Source organism: Alligator mississippiensis, chromosome 12, assembly GCF_030867095.1.
Source record: "Alligator mississippiensis isolate rAllMis1 chromosome 12, rAllMis1, whole genome shotgun sequence".
NCBI lineage: Eukaryota > Metazoa > Chordata > Crocodylia > Alligatoridae > Alligator > Alligator mississippiensis.
In genome coordinates this window covers 63,726,351-63,746,717 of record NC_081835.1, presented here as the reverse complement: position 1 = coordinate 63,746,717, position 20,367 = coordinate 63,726,351, and positions in this window count along the sequence as shown.

Sequence of the window (20,367 nt, the reverse complement as noted above, 5' to 3'; positions counted from 1 at the left end):
ACTCTGCGCCGCTCGCTGCCTGCCAAAGAAATCTGGAGCTCTTGCTGGTGCCAGTCTGACTCCAGCAGCTCCTGCCTGCCAAGCTGCAAAAAAAAAAAGAAGAAAGGCTGCTGAAGGATTAGAGGATCTTGGCAGAAAGTGCTGACGCTGCGCGAATCCATGGCTGTTTACGGAGGGCTGTCGACAGCTTGCAGCTGAGTGCACTCCCTGCCTAGAAACACAAGTGAGCAGTGCCCAGATCCCCTCCTGTTACGCGCGGCAGGGCAGAGGATTGCTCCTCGTTCAGAGAGTGCAGATGCAATGCAAAGTTGAGATCCCCTGTGCCGATACCCCTGCGTGAAGGCAGGACATGCGTGTGTGGCCCCATTCCCATGCTGTATGGACTTGCCTGACACTGTAGGGCAGCAGGCTGCAGAGTCGCGGTGCATCTCTGTGCACGTTCACCGCGTCCTGCAGGAAGGGGCCTCAAATGGGACCTGCTGATTTCTGGAGCGGGCAGGCGCACAAGGTGCAGTCCAGGGGTCCGGGCACGGGGCAGGGCAGCAGGAATCCCCAACCTCTAGTGTCAGCTCCAGCACTGGCATGCTCCCTTGTGCTGGAGCACACCTCGCTCTTCTCTTTGCCTTGCTTTTCACCGGTACATCAAAATGTGACTTTCTCACGCAATGGCAGGCTGGAGTAGAGGCTTCTGGTGGTGAAAAGCAATTCTTTTTGCACTGTTGCACCCTCTCAGGACACGGCTCACCACACCGAAGCATTGCGGGCTTGCAGTGAACGGCTGTGGGTGCCTTTGGCTGCTACTGGAGGAAGCCCCAGGCCCTTAGAGGGTGCAACAATGATAACCGGATAGCTTTCCACCATCCGAATCCATCCCACAAGAAACGGTCATGTTTTGGTCCCCGATACCCACTCCCACGGGAGGGAGAAGCTCGCTGTAACTCCAGCTGAGACGGATGCCTTGAGCTACAGCTCCTTAACTACTGCTCCCCCCAACCTCTGCGCGCACAAGATAAAACTCCCTGTTATTCAGCAGTCCGACTCAAACGGGCATCCGTCTTTTTCCAGGGGACAGCCCCATTGTTTGGCAGTGCCTTTAAGGCAAATGCCTGTATCAATTACCTTGGCATGCAGCGATCTATAGGAAAAAGACTGCGAACCTCCCTCCTGGAAAAAGAAACAAATGAAATCTCATCATTTATCCCAAGTGGTCAGTGGCACAGATAACATTTTTCACCGTGTAATTGCCGACAATTGTACTTCCCCCCCAGTGCCCATCAGCCCATCTCAGCTGGCGTGATAAATGTTAGCTTTTAAGCAAGAATGGATTGATTATTAATAGCTTAGATACCAGTTACAGGAACTGCAATAAAACTAGATTTTAATTTCCCTCTCTATTAAGGAATCTCATGTTTCATTCAACATTGAGCAAAAATAGGGGGTTTTGTAAAGATCTTAGATTTACGGCTGCTATAAAAGATCATTGATGCTCTTAAGTATGCTTTATATTTGACCAGTTTTTAAATAAGAGTTGCTTTAGCGTGTTCACCGCTGCTTCTCTTCTCTGAGCTTTGGGCTTCCTGTAACAGGCCCGCGGTTTGCCTGCGAGGTCCATGGGTGCCTGTAGCACTTTCCTTAGCAAAGAGCCATCGAGGCGGTCTGGCCATCTTCTCTCTTGAAGGATCCCAAAGACGGTTGAAGCTCACGTGCCTTATTCCTGGAAGCGCTCCACTTCGCACAGAAAGGCAGCCAAGCCTCAGAGCTGTCCAGAAATACTTCGCAGCCCTTCAGACAGTCCTTTCCCAGGGAGCGGGGGGAAGCTAGTCGTGCTTCTGCAGGTGAATCTGGACGAGGGGAGTCTATGGGGACTGCAGCCCCCGCAGGACCTCTCCTTCACCCCTCACTTCCAGGGGTTTCAAAGGTTGTAGGATTTGAACTCAGACCCCACTTCCAAAGCTAAGGTCATGCCCGATCCAACCGCGAATCTCCATTCACTGCTGGCAGCGCAGTACCCATGACACACGGTTAAGCCACAAGGCACACAAACCCATGCTGGGCAGGTCCTGAAAGCCCGTGCGGTACCACGATCCCGTCCAGGACCGATGGAGTATCACGAGCCTCGGAGCGCTGTTGTGACGGTTGAACTTGACTTTCTCAGCATATCAACGCACAAACAAGTGCCTATTTTTGATCCTCCTTATAGTGAGTTCTTGTTTGCCATTAAATACATCCCAACAGAAAAAAAATCACTTAATCAGGGGAGAAGGCTTCTGCAGTGATTTGTATCCGAATCAGGAGAAAAAGCATAAAAGCTGCCTTGACTGAAGAACATAGTTGTGCATTTTAATCTCTTATAACTTACTTTTATGATGTAATTCTGAATTATGGTATTGCATTTGTATTTAGAGAGCACACCAGATGGTGCATGCAGTAACACTTTAAATTAGGATTTCCCAAATACACATTAAATTTAGATTTAATAAGACAGTTATCGCATGGGAATTAAATACCAATTGATTATTTATAAAATAGCGCAGCTTAGCAAACTCTACAACTCCACCGTCTTATCACACGATAAGTGACAAGGCATCAACGCACTTTTACTAATCGATTGCTATTCATAGACCAGCCTGCCATTGCACTATTAAACCCTGAGCCGAACTCTTGGCGTGCTGATGACACAGCATGTATTTTGGAGCCTCGTCCCGACCACCTTTGACCTCATCCTCTTGCATACGATGCCTGCCGTTCTCTCTCTGTTCAGCGGCGTACATCCGCTGCGCTGCTAGGCTGCTTGACTGCTCCAGGCTGGGTTACCCCAGTGGGTTACACCCTTGTCGAAGCCTCCTTTGTCCCTCTTTACCGAAAGCAGGAGTTACCTTCGTTTCAGGTCACCATGTAGCCTGCTCAACTAGGCCACGGCACCGGTGGCCACTGGCCAGCATCGTCCTTACCAGCTACAACGTACAAGTCCATCCAGTGACAGGAGCCGTAGCCCAGCACTCGACCTGGCTTTCCAGTGCGCGGCTGCAAAAACATCTGGTTTCAACAAATCAGCATTTCCCAATGAAAACCCACTTTGCCAAAAAAAGCAACAAAAAAAATCCCATCTTGCTCTGCTAACCAAGGATCGCTCCACTGCTTTCAAAAGGAGGCACCGGCTAAAGAATAAACGGCCTGCGCATCTGACCCGAGCAGCATTGTGATCTGCGAGACGTCAATTCTTCCACCAGAGTGTTTCTGCAGCACAGATTTCGTAGGGAGACGGCAGCGTCTTGAAAAGGCGGCTTCTAGTTAATCCGAGGTTTGCACTAGCGGCCGTAGATGAGCAGCTTGCATCGGTTCATCCGGAAATGCAGCCAGTCCACTGCTGGGCTGGTGCAGGGAGCAGCGTGTCCGTCGGGACCTGAAGTTCATCTTTATTCTTCCACGCTTTCCCTTGTCCCACGGCCATGTGCTGCAATTAAACTTCCCTTGTATCCGCACGAGAGCCAAGTGCCATTTCTGTTGCCCTAGATGACTAGGTGAGCCATACATCACTCTTGAGCTCCAAAACCTGCTGGGGAAGTAGGGAGAGCCCATGTCACGTGAATTTATTACACCATAAACTCTGACACAAGCGGGCTTTTCTGCCACAGGTCTCATTGTTAACGACACAGGATCGGTTAGTTAAGAAGCCCAAATTGGTCCCTTCTTCCCCTGGTTATAGATTGCTCTCCCTGTGTAGTGTTCAGGCCTAAAAAAAATATGCTCATCACTATCGATGGAAACTGTACAAACATTAGCTACCACGTATATAGGACTCGCATGAAACCGGTGCGTTCTGAATAGGACGTGTCTGTACTGCCCGCAGCCTTTCCTAGAAAGAGCCACAGCGAAGCTCAGCACATCTGCTCTGTGCTACACCCCAAAATGGATGTAGTGAAACCTCCTAGGACCGGGTCCCCGAGAAGCATGCTGGACAATACAGTTCATGGTGGGTTAAGCTTCACCGAGATCATCCATGACACCTGGAGAGTCCCTGTCTTCAATGCCAAGACTGACTAACCCCAGGCTGGGGAGCCCTACCCGACCCCAGCCCAGCATGCCCTTGGCACCCCACCTACATCCCCAGCTCTGAGAGGCAACGACAACCTGAGCCCTAACGCACCACCCTGGGATCAGTGCGAGTGCACCGACATACACACACACAAGCACACACGTACACACCTACACACAGAGTCACTGCCCCTTGTATAGCCCTGCTCACTCCCACGGTTTAGGGCTGTGCTTTAAAGGTGCCCCACAGCACCCGCCGGAGAGTGACAGGTCATTCACTCCCTGCAAACGTTAAAGATATTTGTGACCGCTGGGTTGTTGGTTTTTTTCCCATTTTTTAATTCAGACTGCATTATGCTGTTCTGATACTCCGGGTAATTTACTTTTCTAATCAAATTGATTTCCATTCAAATGAATCCTCTTGTCCATCTCTATTCCCGTAATGTTATTTCAAGCATACACGGCGTCCAGCTACAGACGTCTAATCAAACAGCTGGATGCAGAGGGCCTGGTGGTACTTTAGGACGAATCAAATACAAGTTCAATTATGGAAGCTTTTAGGTGCGATAATTTATGTATTGCAACTTCCCCGTTGGCCTGGGGAACGAGATCACATCCCCTCCAGGATTTAACTGTCTTCTCAGTTTGTGGCTCTGCATTTTTTTCTTCCTTGCGTTGAACTGGAACGATCCGGTCTTTTTTTTTTTCAAGCAGAAACAAGTTTCATCTGGGCAAGTGTCATGGAAAAGTTAAGCAAAGTCTCGACTGATGTTTTATCCTCGGGACAAAAGGGTTACTTCCCTGCAGAACAGGCATTCCCCGAGGTGCCGCTTGCTGCGGCGGAACGGGATAGCGTCTGTGGAGGACTCGTTTCATTCACAGCCCGGGGGATGCATCGCGCTCACGGCTTGCTTTGCACGGCGAAGTTAGCCGTCCTTTTCCTGAAGCAGGAAAGTGGACATGGGGGCAACACGCGCTCACATCTGGAGTCCTGTGTCTGGTTTGGGCACAAATTGGACAGAGTCCAGGACAGGGCAATGAAAATGTTTTGGGGGCTGCGGGACAGGACTAATGAGGACAGGCTGAGGGAATTGGGGTTATTTAGTCTGGAGAGGAGAAGACTGAGGGGGTTGAATAGCAGCCTTCAGCTCCCTGCAGGCGGGCTGCAAAGAGGATGGAGCTGGGCTGTGGGGACAGACGACAGGACAAGGAGCAATGGGCTCACGTTGCAGCTAAGGAGGTTGAGGTTGGATATTAGGAAAAACTTTCTCATGTGGAAGGTAGTAAAACACTGGGACAGGCTACCCAGAGAGGTGGTGGGCTCTCCACCCTTGGAGGTTTTGAAGACCCAGGTAGACAAAGCCTTGGCTGGGATGCTGTAGTGGGATGGTCCTGCTTGGAGCAGGGGGTTGGACTGGATGTGAGGTCCCTTCCAACCCTCATTTGCTATGATTTTACCTCTGTGTGGCCTCCTCCCAACTATAGGACAGCTGATGACAAAATAAACCCCACACACTCACCCCCACTTCAGGGCACCGGACACCAACACTTGTGGTCCAGGGAAGAGCTCAGAGTAATGCGGAGGTGCCCCCAGGGCTGCGTTGCACGAAGCTCTCGTGAAAGGGCCCGGGCAAGGCATCGGCGGGAGGCTCTGGTCTGCTCCGAGCTGCGCGCTCTGCCTACCGGCCCAGGTGGGAGCAAATAGACAGGGCTCATTTTGTTGGAGGCAGACGCAGGGTTGGGAGGGAAGCCATGTGGATGTGACCAGGAAGACACTAGGAGGAATCTGAGTTTGGCAGCATAGTCCAGGCTGGGAGCTGGGAGACCAAGATGAGTTTTGGCTCTGCGTGACCATGGGCAAGGCACTTAATCTTCCCTCTAGGACAGTTGTAGAAAGAGGATAGTGCTTCCCTCTTCTGCAGCATCACTATGAACTGAGGCTGCAAACCCTCAGAAATTCTGCAAATGGGGTAACACCCCTATGCCCCCACTTGCAACCCTCTCCCCGGCCAGGTAGAGCTCCTTCCTGAACCCAGAACCCAACAGAGCTTTCCTGGGATCCAGGTCGGGGCGGACACAAAGCTTCCCCGCACCTTCCAGCCTGCTCACCCCCTGACTCCCTCCTCTGGCACAGGCGGGACCTGCTGTCCCAGCCCCAAGCTCAGAACAAGTCACGCACAGCCACGAACGAAGAGGCTAAGTCACCTGCAATCCCTTCTGCCCAGCATCCCTCTGTTAGGCACCTGGGCAGACACCGCAAGTTAATAATGACCTGCGATCTGGTTGCAAATCTGCAGCATCAGTCGCCGCACCGCTGTCTGCTTTCCCAGCTGCTGCGGCTCCGGCACCCGCCCAAGGGCACGTCGCCGTATGGCCATGACCCGGGCTTCTCCTGACTCTGCCTCCCTGGGGGGGATCAGGAGCAAGCCACATACTGAAGTTTTTGAACTAGGCCCTGGAAGCCCCCCTGTCCGACCAGCCCTGAGCAGCGGTAGCAGAGCCACCCAGGGAGATCCCATTAAGACACGTTGCATTGCTTTCCCAGTTCCAGCAACTTGCGACGGCTGTAAAAACTCGCACCTGAACTTTGCAGGCGATGCTCATTTAATTGCTCCTGCTGTCAGCGTTGCTCTTTCATTTAGCAGCCAGCAAGTCTAAGCGCTTGACACACCCCAGTATCCTCGGCTCTAGCGAGGGCACTGGGCTATCTACGGCCTCGTGGCGCCTTCACCTTCTTAACGTCTAATATTGTCTCTAAATCAAACCTGCGGCTGCTGAAGTGGCCGGTGGGTTTCCTTCTGAAAAAATGAATGGCTTTGAATTGCTGAAGAAATGCTTCGCAGCTTCAGCATTTTAATTGCGCTCCCTTTCCCGGCAAAGCCCTGGGTGGTCAGATTGCTATGACTTGGCTTTTGCATTCTGGGCAGGGCATTTGTTAATTATTAGCATTAATCATTTGCATTGCACTGGTAGCTAGAGATCCCGGTTAGGAGTCAGAGCCCCGCTGAGCCGGGGGGCTTTCCACGCACATAACAAAGGGCAGAGCCTCTCTCCAAAGTCTCAGGCTGGGGAGAGGATGTCTAGCTGCCCGGCAGCCCCCTCTGTGCTATTCAGGCCTGGTGCAGAGTTCGCTGCATTGATGCATTTCCCCTCCCGCTCGCATCGTTATGGTTTAATTCTCCTTTCACGCTGTGCATGCGAGTCACGGTGCAGACCTGCCCCTCCTCACTGAGCGGGCGCCCACCTCCGATGAGCCGGTCCTAAAAGCAGAGGCCATTCCCCCTCTTGCAGAAGGAGAAGCCCAGCAAGCTGTAGCACCAGGAGCACGACTGGGCCAGGTGAGACGTTCACCCAGCCGAAGGCAGCGCTGAGACACCTCCTGACTCCAGCATCCCAATACCTCAACAGCTTTAGGCGTATTTTGCAAAAATAAAGCATAAGGAGACTTAGGGCCAGGTCCACAGACCACCTTACAGGACTCTCAGAGTGGACCCCACAGCCCCCAGGCCAATGCCCAGGCTCCCCATACAATGCATGCAGGCGCATGCAATGAAGCAGCATGGCTTTCTCTTCTCCTGAGGGTAACGTGCTCTGAACTTACCTTGGATCCAAGCTGCTGCCCAGTTTCAGTCCAATATCAGGGCCGTTTGTTGGACCGGAGCGGTCCTCTGGAGTCTATTTAGATTATCATGGTTGCAAGACCTACAGGGAGATACAGGACAGGAGTCAGTGCAGCTTTAGACGATTACATTAAATAACAATGAGTATTTCCTTGTACCTCAGAAGCCATGTCAGCCTTCTGCGAGAGATCGATGAAGAAACGCAGCATCGCCCTAAATGTGCAAGAGCCGCCTGAAGAAACGGGTGTTGGAAGATCATGAAACCAAGCTCAGGGTTTACCAAGCAGTCGTGATCCCCGCCTCACCTTACGGAGTTGAGGTGAGGACACCGTATGGGAGACATCTCAAGCTGCTGGAGAAGTATCATCACTGCTGCCTGCAGAAGATCCTTTGAATCCAGTGTGAAGACAGAAGCAACATCAGTGTCTTCCCGCAAGCAAACACCACAAGCATCGAGTTGACGATCATTCGACATCGACTTTGCCGGTCCGGCCATCTCATCCAGACGTGCGACTCCAGACTCCCGAAGCAAGTTATATTCATTAGCTGTCTTCAGACCCACAGATAAGACGATCATGGAAGACCATTGGCAATCCCTCGCAGGTGAGGATGATTATGAGATGATGACATTCAATGTGTCAAAGAGTTGCTGAGCAAAAGGGGCCTCACTGTTCATTAACACCTAGTCTCATAGCTGTTTAGAGACCCAAGCATCTTATTTTACCTGCATTTAGCTCAGGGGAGGCCACCCTGGCATGGACAGCCTCTCTCAACAGGCTACCATTGATGAAGAAGTCCAGCACCGGGTCAACTGCGCCAGTGCTGCCTTCTTCAAGCTGTGGCAATGTTCGAAAATAGAGACCTTCAGAGTCAACAAAGGTGCTGGCGTACAAGGCTGTCGTGCTGACCACCCTCCTCTACTGCAGTGAAACCTGGACCATCTACCGATTGCTCATTAAGACCCTTGAGAGCCTTCACCAGCGGTGCTTGTGTTGAATCCAGGGGATCAAATGGGAGGACCGCCAGACCAGCGTGAGCGTCCTCCATGAAGCTGCGTCCATCAGCATTGAAGCCTTGCTCTTGAGAAGGGACGATAGACGGGCCACTGTGTCCGGATGTCCGAGAACCGCCTCCCTCGCCAGATCCTCTTCTCCCAGCTCTCCGTTGGCCAACACTCAAAGGGAGGCCAAAGGAAATGGTACAAAGAAGGTCACCCTCAAGCACAGAGGCATTGGCACCAACGGCTTGGAGGAGCAAGCTGCTGACCGTTTGGCATGGTGCCATCTGGTCCACCAAGGTGCACACCACTTTGAGGCCCAACGATTTAATACGGAGGTGGCAGAGGAAGAAGGAGACCAACCCAGGGCTGTGAATCCCACTCCCCAACGCAACAACATGCCCCATTGCCAAAGAACGCGTGCATCCAAAATCGGGCTCCTCAGTCACCTGAGGACCCATCAACCCTGACGGACATCATCCTCGACTTCGAGGGACCACCGCCGACGGACAGGCTCTGCTTGGGGCACGTGGGAGATTCGGGAGAGGAGCAGGCAGCACAGTGGCCAAGGGGCTGGGTGCAGAGAGCAGAGCAGCAGATCAGGCAGGGGAGGGGGATCGGAGTGACACTCAAGTCGTGGTACATCTACCAAAAAGTTTGCCCCCGTTGATTTAAGTCATTGTCGGATGCTTTTTGCAGTAACACCCTTGGCACTGACCTGTTTCCCTTCCCAAAAGGTTTGCGTGCTGCATGGGTGTATTGCTTGGTTCTTGTCGGGTTGCTCACAATAATAAATGAAAGCACAATAGTAGCCCTTCCGATTTCTTATTGAGGCCTTGCTCTTGAGCGATAAGGCTGCAGAAGTCCCTGCTTTTGGGTAACCTTACCATTACTGAAAGTCACGGCAGCATCATCGCCATCACTATTCCTATCATTATTATCATTATCATCATCTGCCTTGCAATCCCATTCCAGAGGTGATGTCTGCACCCCTTCGCCACAAGAGCCTGATTTATGGGAGCTGTGGCAATCCTAATTCAGCGCTGAGGCATCCAAGTCACAGCCCTAGAACAATCCCGGCATAATTGTGTGCGTTAGGAAATGATGCAGTTCCTACCCTTCACTCTCTATTTGTATTTTCTGTCCGGCGCGATATATATCAGCCAGCTCCAGTGCTCGAGTGCCGCTCTACAGTCTATTATAAAATGGCTTGGTGCAAAAGATGCATATAAATAAGAAAATCCATGAAGTGTTCCCCAACCTTTGCTGCGGCAAGCCTTCTCCTGCGGTGATTTATGGCATCTGCTCCACGTTTCTTTCTGACATAAATCTCACACTTCATTCATATGTAAAGAAATATGGAAAGCGGGAGGCAGGCGCCTCCAGACCTGGGGGCCGTGAGCAGGGGCGCTCTGCCTCTGGGCTTCAACGGCTTGCGCTGGTACCACGCTCGCTGTTTGCTGAGACTGACTGGGTGTTGTCCGGCAAAAATATTGAGGAAACCAAAGAGAGTTTGAGATACCGAACGCTGATAAATACGGGGTTCATCCAGGTAGGCAGGCCTAAATCCACTGCTGCATGGAGGTCCTAACCTGCCATGCTTAGCTCTGCTATGGTCCAGGTCTTCTATGCATTGCAAAAGAAGGTTCTTCGTTATACCATTCCCCACTACCGAGGACTCCTGGCCCTGTCTGGCATGCCAAAGCAGCCAGGATGTTTAAAAATAAAAAGCCCAAGTTTATCTATTGGCCTCCGCGATCCGTGCCCCCCGGTGCTGTCAGCCGCACGGGGTCTCCACTGCAACAGAGAAAGTCTCTGCTCCAAGACTGGCTCTCAGGGGTGGAGGGTGGCGTTCCTCCGTGACCCTGGTGTTACGATGGCCGAGCCCCGCCGACTCTGTGAGACTGCCCAAGGAGGGGCACGAGGATCCAGTGGTCCTTTTGCTGCCACCGGACCTCAACTTTGGAGGGATCTAGGCAACGAGGCCCATGGAGCTCCCCACGCTGCGACCCTGGAGCAAAGCTAGCTTCTGGATTTAGCTCGGGTGCACCCCATCTCATGGTGTCCCTCTCTCCCACGCACTTCCAAAATAAGCACATTGCTCCTACAGGACGGAGAGGGACAGAGGCGACCGTGACTTTTTTATAGAGTTGAATCCTTGGGAAGGACCCTGAGCCTGTAATGATGGGGCCCGGGAAGCATGGACAGGCAGACCAGGTTCTTCGGGTAAATGTGGTTTCTTTTATTAGACCAACTAAATTGTTGGAAAAATTGTTCTTTGCAAGTTGGTCTAATAGAAGAAATCACATTTACCCAAAGGACCTTGTCTGCCCGTGTCCTTAGCTCAACACGGCTACAACCTACGCCCCCGACACACGGCCAGTCGGATGCAGGCCAACCGACCGCTCCTACCCGAGTGAAAGCCAGGCGTTCCCTCGGCGTATTTATTCTCCGTCTCAGCGCTCCAGTAAGGAGCTGCAGCTGGCTCCCAAAATTTGGGCAGCATCGTTACCTACAGCCAGGTGTCCGGACAGAAGATCCCCGCCAACTCATTACACTAAAGACTTTCTGGTTTTCATTTTTCCTTTAACTCTGTACAGCCCCTGGCGCAGACCGACTCGCAGCCGAGCCCTCGAGCTGCCCCTGTGGGGCAAAGAGCCACAGCACAAAATCGGATCCCGCCTCGTAAACAGCGTGACACGTTGCCAGCTGCATCCTTCAAGCAGGAAGTTTTCTGGGACTGTCTCGCTTATCCTGTGGTTTATCTTAGACTAATTGTTGCAATCAGATTTTTATAGTACTTATATTGTATTATAAATGTCAATAAAAAATTAATTTCCCATTTCCCTCAGGTTTATTGCTGCGTGGGCCATCTCTGGGGATGTTAAATTCTCTTTCTCTCTCTCGCTCTCTCCTTTTTTTTTGGCTCAGGCCAGGCGCTGTGATCTTGCTAAGCTCATCACAAATAGGGCGGTATGGGGAGAGCTCTCAGAGTACAGACTCGACAAACAAAAGGCCTCTGGATTCCCTTTTCCATCCCCTGAGCCTCTGGGCGAGGAGCAGGGGTCTGAAACAAAGCCCCGATCCTGCCGAGACTTACACTCACTTCTTTTTATAAACATGGATAGCCCCAGGAGCTAAACGGGGTTATCAGCCTTCGCAGGATATAAGCAGATCTACCTGCTTCATTCACTTCTAACGTGGACAAATCATGGAGTTTGCAAAGAGGTAGTTTTTCCTGCTTTCCATCTATCCATTACCCCCAAATCTACATCAGAGGTTTGACATTTCTTGGACATTTCTGTTTCATTTGTGACATCTAACGCAAGCGGTCACTCAGGTCCCGTTTTACCCTGTGCGCTTGGAAATCACAGCGGCACGTGAAATGCTGAGCGGTGACCACCCATTGAGGTGGCATGATGATCATTAAATGCAAGGTTTTTAGATGTCGATAGTTACTTAAATACAGGTGTGCAAATGTCTAACTGGAGCTGGACCGTTCCCAGCGGGGGCAGACGACAGAGCAAGGAGCAATGGGCTCAAGCTGCAGCAAGGGAGGTTGAGGTTGGATATTAGGAAAAACTTTCTCACCAGGAGGGTAGTAAAGCACAGGGACAGGCTACCCAGAGAGGTGGTGGGCTCTCCCTCCTTGGAGGTTTTTAAGACCTGGGTGGACTCTCCATCCTTGGAGGTGTTTAAGACCCAGGTGGACAAAACCCTGGCTGGGATGATGGAGTTGGGGTGGTCCTGCTTGGAGCAGGGGGTTGGACTAGATGGGACATCCTGAGCTCCCTTCAATCCTCATTGTCTACGATCCTATGAACTAAGTATTTGAGAAGGAATGAGCATTTATATAAAAAAGAGCAACACAAAAAGTTAGGCCCATATCTTCAGCCTGTGTAAATCAGCAGAGCTCTGCTGAAGCTAGATGAGATGCTACAGTTCACACTGGCAAAGGAGCTGGGGGCACAAGTGCAAAACCTGACGAGCCACAGCCCTGGTAGAGTGGCTTGGAAGGACATTTTGGCCTCGTGGAAAACTGATGATTAAAAAGAAACCTACTTTATTCTGAGCAAGCCTCTAAATCAGCTTTCATACTTGCATTGCAAGACTGCAAACTCCAACTCCTCTGTTACCGGCAAGCAGAACGTGTCGAGAGAAAGCAGAAGATGGTTGAACTTTGACTCCCCAAATTGGGGTTCTGGCTGCTAAAACCTGAATTTGAAAGGGGAAGATTTTCAGCAGAAAATGTGGAGTTTTGGTTGGGAGAAACATTTTTAAAAACGCATTTGCAGTTTTAACTTGCTGACGAAAACCTGGAAACTTCGGGAGGAAACGGGAATTTTCAACTGAAACCAGAGAGAGGCCCTGTTTTGGTCGATTTGTTTGGTTTTCAAACAGCTCTGAAAAATATTATCAAGGTGAGGAAGAACGCTTTGCCCCCGCACACAGCTCTGAGCACACGACGTGCGTTATTGTGCGGTGAAGATGGTGCTGGGATAAAGCTGGGGACCGGACACTGGGTAGGACCCGCACAGGTCTGGTCCACCGGGGAATATGAATGGGATTTTTGAATCATCCCAGCTGTTGTGCGATGCCCAGCGAAGCCAGAAAGGTTCGTTTTGGCTCAGGGCAGATCTTGCTGCAAACTAAGCTAAGAGTGCACGGGTGTTTAATTGAACGATAATAGAAATCCTTGGCTCGGGGCGGTGGGGTGGGGGTCTCTCGTCCCAAACCAGCTCCCTGGCAATGCTGGCTAAGTGCAGAGGCAGCGTCTCCCTGGGAAGGGCTTGTGCACTGGATCAAATGAACCAGATGAACTTGCCCTCAATTGTGTGCAGCAGCTGAGGATTGCTTCAGGCAAGGCCCTAGCGGGAGAGGTGCAAGAGGCTTCACAATGAAATGTCAAAAGACACAACACGCCACTTCCAGTTTAGCTCCTGGTGCCGCCTAAACGATCAGGATTTGCACCCTGAAGCACAAACCGGATCACTGAATTTAAGGGGACATTTCACTCCTCTGGTTCCTCCTGCCAGGAGTTTTAGGCTAACAATGTGACTTCTCCATGAAAAAGAAGATTTGGGGAAATGCTGAATGCGAATCCACTCTCCCTGGTCTACGGGGCAGCATTCAGACCTCAGGCCAGGGCTTGAAAAGGATTGAAGCTGTCTTGTCTCCTTAATCCGATGCATTGTTTACAAGACAGCAATTACATGTGCATGAGCACCGGCACAGAGGGAACAAGCAGCCGATACCACTTCTGTTCTCTTATCCGCAGTCTGCAAGTGCACCTTCTGCCTTTCCATGCAAATGTTTCTCAAAGAGATCGGGCTGTTCTCTGCTGCACACGACTCAAGGCCTTGCCCCGTCCTTACCCGTAGAGCCCTACCGTCATACCCGATCCTGCTGGGAACCAAGCAATAGCACACCCCGGCCTCGCCTTGGGCTCTAGAGGGTGCATCTCTGCTGAAAAAAGCACATCCTCGGTAAGGAGCAATGCTGTGCCACGGTTAGGGGAGAACAGGGATTGGCGTTCTTGGTACAGAAGAGAGAGCTGCAAGGCATTGGCAGATCTGGGCGAATAGCTACAGACCGGCATGGCACGGGCCCTGTATTTTTTGTCTGTATTAGCCCTGATGGCTTTGCACTGCCATGTAGGATCAGACAAAGCCCCTCTTGTCTGGGGACTTGGAACCAGTGCTCTGCTTTCCTCCACATGAGAAACATCGCCCTTTGGTGAGGGGCGCTTGTACACAACACGTATCGACTAACCGCCTTCAGGCCCCCCGCCCCGGCTGCAGCCACGACCCGTGCAACTGGAAGCTGCTTTAAGGAAAAGGATGGAGATAGTAAGAGCAAGACTATCAAAGAGGGGGCGGGGGTGGCAGGTGGGGGCAGGAGTCAGAAACAACCCCCCAGTCACAGACGACGTCGGTAATGATTTGGGCTGGCAAGGCCTGCCCGCTGTAGGCACTGTGGGTTGATGCAGCTCTGCCGCTCTCAATTACCCAGCGCAGTGGCATTTAGCAAGCATCAGAGGACGTCCCGGCCTGTGACCCTGCCCCAGCATCTCTTCTTCCACAAACTGCTTTTCCAAGACAAATGACAGGTTCTGGGGCTGCCTGCATCGCCACTTGACATCTAAAACATCCCACTCCCCCCAGCCCCCCTTTGCTATTCAAGCAGACTTTTAAAAATGCCACAAATAATGCTAGATAAAGAACTGCATGTATTTACATACTTTTTTTTTTGTTACAAATACTTAGTATGTCACCGGAGCCAGAGCTCAGAGAATGTCAAACATTTTGCTATTTATAGCTTTTCTTTTTCAGCATCGTTCTTGGCAGTTTGCAAGGCATCACGTCTGCCAGGCAGCCAAAAATGGGATACTCCACATGAAGTTTAAGATGTTACTTAAAGGCCCCAAAGTCTCCAATCTGCCCCCTGGCTTTGGTGGGAATAGGACGAGGCCGCGAAGGGGGCGGTTACAGACACCCGAGTTCTGCTGGCTTTAAAACACATTTCCTCCATTTCTGAACACCTCCTTCCATACGGTCCAAGAGCTGGAGGCCATAAGGGACCATCAGGTCATCTACCCTGACCTCCCACATGGGACAGGCCCCTGGGCTCTGCCCTATACTAGGCCAATAACTGGGGTTGGACCAATACAGGTAAGTCCTAAAAAGAGACTAAACTGCTGCAGGCAGAGAACAGGGAGGTCCCATGTGCCACTGAGACCTGAAGCCCCTGCAATGGCAAGGAGCTGCTTAGCCTCCCAGTAGGTGAGCTATCCCCCATTGTGCAGAATAAGACTCCCCCCAGGCCAAATTTGCAGGAGCTGGGGCAGGGGGGAGGGGGAGGAAGTATATTCCTTCCCAACCCAAAACTCAGCAGTCAGTTTGTTCCTGAGCATGTGAGCAAGGCACACCAGGTACACTTATAGTCTTTGTACCACTTGGGGCACTAATCCATGTCACCCCAGGTCCTGTCTCCAGCTGTGGCCAATCTCAGATGCGTCGGGAGAAGCTGAACCTCACTGGCGGAAAAAATCCTTCCTGACCTTGCTAGGAGGTTGCCCGAAGCAGGAGACGTAACTACAGGCATTGCCTTAATGGAGACTTATAAGCCTCCTGGACATGCCGAGGTGGGAGCAGGCAATCCTGGTCTCTCTCCACGGCCACGCGAGAGTCACAGATGCACAGCCTGCAAGGCCAGCTGGGGCTCCCACGGGCATCCAGCAGGACCAGTTCATATTGGTGGGGTTTTGGTTTGAAAAAATATCTGTTTTCCTGTGCAGGGCTGCAAGCAGCACTGAGTTAGCTGTCCCAAGGCTTCATGCCCCTCCGTCCCTGCAGCTTATGTTGAGGTTGAATTTGAATACCTTTGGTTCCCAGGCACTGGCTCTTGGAATGTCTTTTTCCTGATCTACCAGCAATCCCTTCGCCATCCGTACGTGCCTGCGCTCACAGCTGAAGCCGCCCCTTGATTTGTCTTTAGGAAACCGAATAAGAGGAGTCTCTCCAAGCGCACGTTATAAAACTTGCTTTCCAGCTTCTGGACCATTTTTCTGCCCCCCCTCTGAACTCCCTCAAGTATTTTCAGGTCCTCCCCTGATGTGATGCTACAACCCTTTCTCTTTGACATTAGTCCAGTTAAGTAACAGCTTAGACTTCTAGTTTTCTGATGAGAAACTGTTTATTGCCTCATCGTCCCCCTATAAGCCTGCTTGTCCCGTACCCACCGAGTCCTGTCTGACCTTGGGACTGTGCTTTCACACCGGTCGGCAGCGAGCCTGGCACAGGGACGGGTGCCGAGGGCTCCTAACCGCTATCAAACCAACGAGCAATAACGGCTGCGCAGCGATCACAGAATATGTTGCAAAGAGCCTCACTTCTTTCCAAGGGGCCTCATCTGTACAAAGACCCCAGACAGAGATGAGAAGAAAGATGAGGGTTTGTTTTTTTTTATCTCTCTTCCAACAGGCTTCCTTGCGGTTCTCTGTTGGAGTGGATGACAGACAGGGATTTTAATAGATCATTAAGATACTCCCATATTTTAACCCTGGTCTATCTTGGTCTTGAGACCCAAAGTAAACAGTGCTTGAAATATAACTAAATGCATTCGCGCTTTCAATTAAGTCTCTCAAACAAGGATTTCATTTAGATTAAAGGAGACATTTATAGTATGTTAATAAAATACCAGTTAGACATAAAAAAAAAGAGTAGGGCCTATAAGTCACATTTAATAATAAATATTGCCACTGTAACAATGTAAAAGGAGACCTGCCAGAACCACACTGAGAATTCACTGCCACTTGCAGCGTAAGGCTCATTTGATATTCATGAGCGAAGCCGACGGCATCACTCAGAGGTGACAGACAGCGGGATCTCAACATAGAAAGGGAGGGAAGCGAGCGGTAATGCTCAGAGCAAACCGAGCTTCTCTTGAAGTCGCTACAGCAAAGGAGAGGCCACGACACAGCAGGGCCTCACGTCCCCTCCAGGAGAAGAGGGCAGATGAAGGCACAAGACACTCCTTTCTCCAAAACGTGGGGAAACCTGGTGAAAACTGTGCCGTGCAGGTGAGAACTTGCCACGGGCAGCTGCGGAGCACGAGGGGCAGGTGAGCGAATGAAAGATCGGGCACAACGCAGCTGCTGTGGCCCCGCGTTTGTACGCCAGGAGGAAGTTCCCTGTTTAACCTTCCTCCATGCTGCGCCCGTGCATCGCATAGTGACCCGGAGAAGCACTGCAAGGTCCTCCCTGGGAGGGCCTGTGCTTAGCAGCTGGCTGCCACAGGAAGCTAGTGACAAATAACATGGGGCCTGGATCTGAAGTGTGACAGTCATTCCTCAGTTTAGTTGGGCTAATAAAAGATACCACATCTATTCAAAGACCCTTGCCTGCCTCTGTCCTTAGACCAACACGGCTACAACCAACAACCCCACGGTCAGTCCTCACTATTCAAAGCGCTTCCTTTATGTAGACAAGCCCTTCCAGGTGGTTGTAGAGATCGCCAACTTGGACAGCAATAACGGGCAGATTAACTGAGTTAGAACAATCTTGTCTGGTGCGTCCTACACAAATCCCCTTCTTCAAACTCTCTAGTCAGCGAGCCAATGTGCCTTTTCATAGTTTCCTAGATGTCAGGGGCTGGAAGGGACCTTACAAGATCATTGGGTCCAGCCCCCTGCACTTGGGCAGGAAAGACTTTGATCAGCCCATCAAGACAGCTGAAGACAGGCTCATTTAGCTGAGCAACCCCAAATGCTGGAGGTTGAAGACACAGAAGGAACTGGGTTGGAGACAGCGCTGTGTGTTCGCCAAAACCAAACTGGTGCAAAACCTAAATGGCTTCCTGGGTTTGCACCTCATCAATCGTCAAAGCACCGGCCAGTGGAAGAAACACCCATCGGTAAAGAAACTGGAAGAAGCCTCGACCTGTGCAAATCAATGAAGAGTGTAATGGCTGGAGCAATTTCCAATCAGTTTGGTTGAGTGAGAGGGCGGGAGAAGTGGGGGAAAACTGGTCATTGCCAAGCTCTGAGAAATGTGATTTTTTTTTTCCTGGAAATTCAAGAATCTTTAGACTTCTAATTTATCTCTGGATGTCAGGTCTCTCTCTCCTTATCTTCCATCTCGAGTTATTACACAATTACAGGGTTCTCTTGGGAGCACAGCGCATGGTAATTTCAGACATGGCTGTAATACTACATCATCATTATTTAATGTATTTAAAGAAGGACACTGAACAGCATCTCGAACAGGCCTGTAATAATTCTAGTGATTAAAAGCTGGGCATAGGCGTGGAGGGAAACAACTAAACTAGCCAAAGGTATAAAGTTTTAGTAGATACAGACCTCCGCCATCCATCTTGCAGGAAGGGTTCCTAAAGACTGAAGGCTTTTTAAGGTCAGGTTCTTAAAAACCAGATCCCTCCATCCTTGAATGAATTGTGAGTAAACTAAAAGCATTATTTTGTCTGGAAAAAAAAAAAGGCAAGTCTGTGGGAGACTTTGGGCCTGCAGAAAACTAGAAAATAGTAACATGACAATAGGGCTGCCATCTTGCCCGTTTCTTCTAATGCATCTCAGTCTGACCTGCAACACTTTGCCCTTCTGCCAGTCGTCCCTGTAGATGCCCCACAGCTCTGCCGATGGGCATCGGTCCTGGGCTGCAGCACTGTCCCGTTACTCCAGTCCAGCCCGGGGGTTTTGGTACTGACCTGCAATGCAGCATTATGCCAGCCCTAGTGCTTGGGGGAGCAGGTATTGCAAATGCCCATCCCACTGGACTGGACACATGCTGGACAGTCAGTCTGTGCTGTCAACTAGGACCGCACGTAGAAACCACCAGCTCTGTCGTTACTTGTGAGCTCGGGCACACCGTCTTTCTGCAGAGGAGAACGAAAAGGAAAGACCATCATTTCCTCACAGCTGTCACATCATCAGCAAAGCCTCAAGCCAATATCCCAGGCCTGGGAAGTGCCCAGAGCCCCCACGGATTTCCCTGGGAGCAGAGAGGGGGGCACCCGAGCTGCTGTTGTGAACATTTGCCATGAAAGGCTGGCTTGAAGTGCCCATCTCGGCTGCCTATCTTGCTGGGATCCTATGACCCTAGCTGACTTCCTGCCCTTTGGGCGGGGGCTGGACTCGATGATCTTCCGAGGTCCCCTCCAGGCCTAATGTCTATGAAATCTATGAAAAGCCACTTTCCAAAGGAAGTCTTGTTGCAAGAAGCAGTCTGGCCTGTTCCAGGCGTAGACCAGGCGGAGTTAATGTTCCTTTGCTGAGCACCTACGGGGCGCGTCTACATGTTCATTAATGCGCCTTAAGTACTGCGCATTTAGTCTAGTGTTGCTTTAATGAAGTAGCAGCTAACTGCACAGTAACTAGAGATACGGTGCAGTAGTGCCAGTGCACGGTTATTTTGTGACATTTACTGCGCATTAGCCTCACAACACTGCGCAGTACACTATTAGCACGGTTTTTAACCGCCACGCTACTGCACAGTGTTATTAGGCCAATGCACAGTAAGTGTCTCGTGTAGACATACCCACTGTGGACTAAGCGTGTGCGTGCAGGCAGTTGCCGGCGTAATGTCAGGCCCAGCTTACCTCTCCCCATGGAAACTCCTTTGTGTGTCTGTGCCCGAGGCATGATGATGCCCGAGCTGGAGCAGAGGCAGACTTGCCTTTCTGTAGCTATTTTGTCTCAGCAGGGTTAACAGGAATAAAAAACTATTTTTGGTCACGGCCTTCAGAGCACACGACTCCGATCGCGCTGCAGCGAGCAAGAGGCTGCCATTTTCATATAACCTTCCCTGACCATCTACCGCTCTGACAGCGCTCGCACAAAAGCACCGTTCAGCCCGGGTCGAAGGCTTTCGGTTGTCTGTAGGGGCTGCTGGAATGAGAAACAGCCGTGTCCCAGAGTCTCAGCTCTCCAACATAACCGCCGCTGGGAGCACGTAAAACCCAACCTGCTGGATGGAACATTTCGAACTTGCGGCCTCGGGCCACAGATATAAACACTCGGGACGGGCCAAGTTGTAAACTATCTGCTTGCTCTTGCATCCGCGCCAGAAACTTCTAATGGCTGAAATACAGTATTTGCACGTTAACGGCCTGAACGCAGGCTCCCTCATAACTCATCTGTGCGCGCTTAATTTATTCATGGGAATCATTTGAATGTGACATCATACATATTCATGCCGA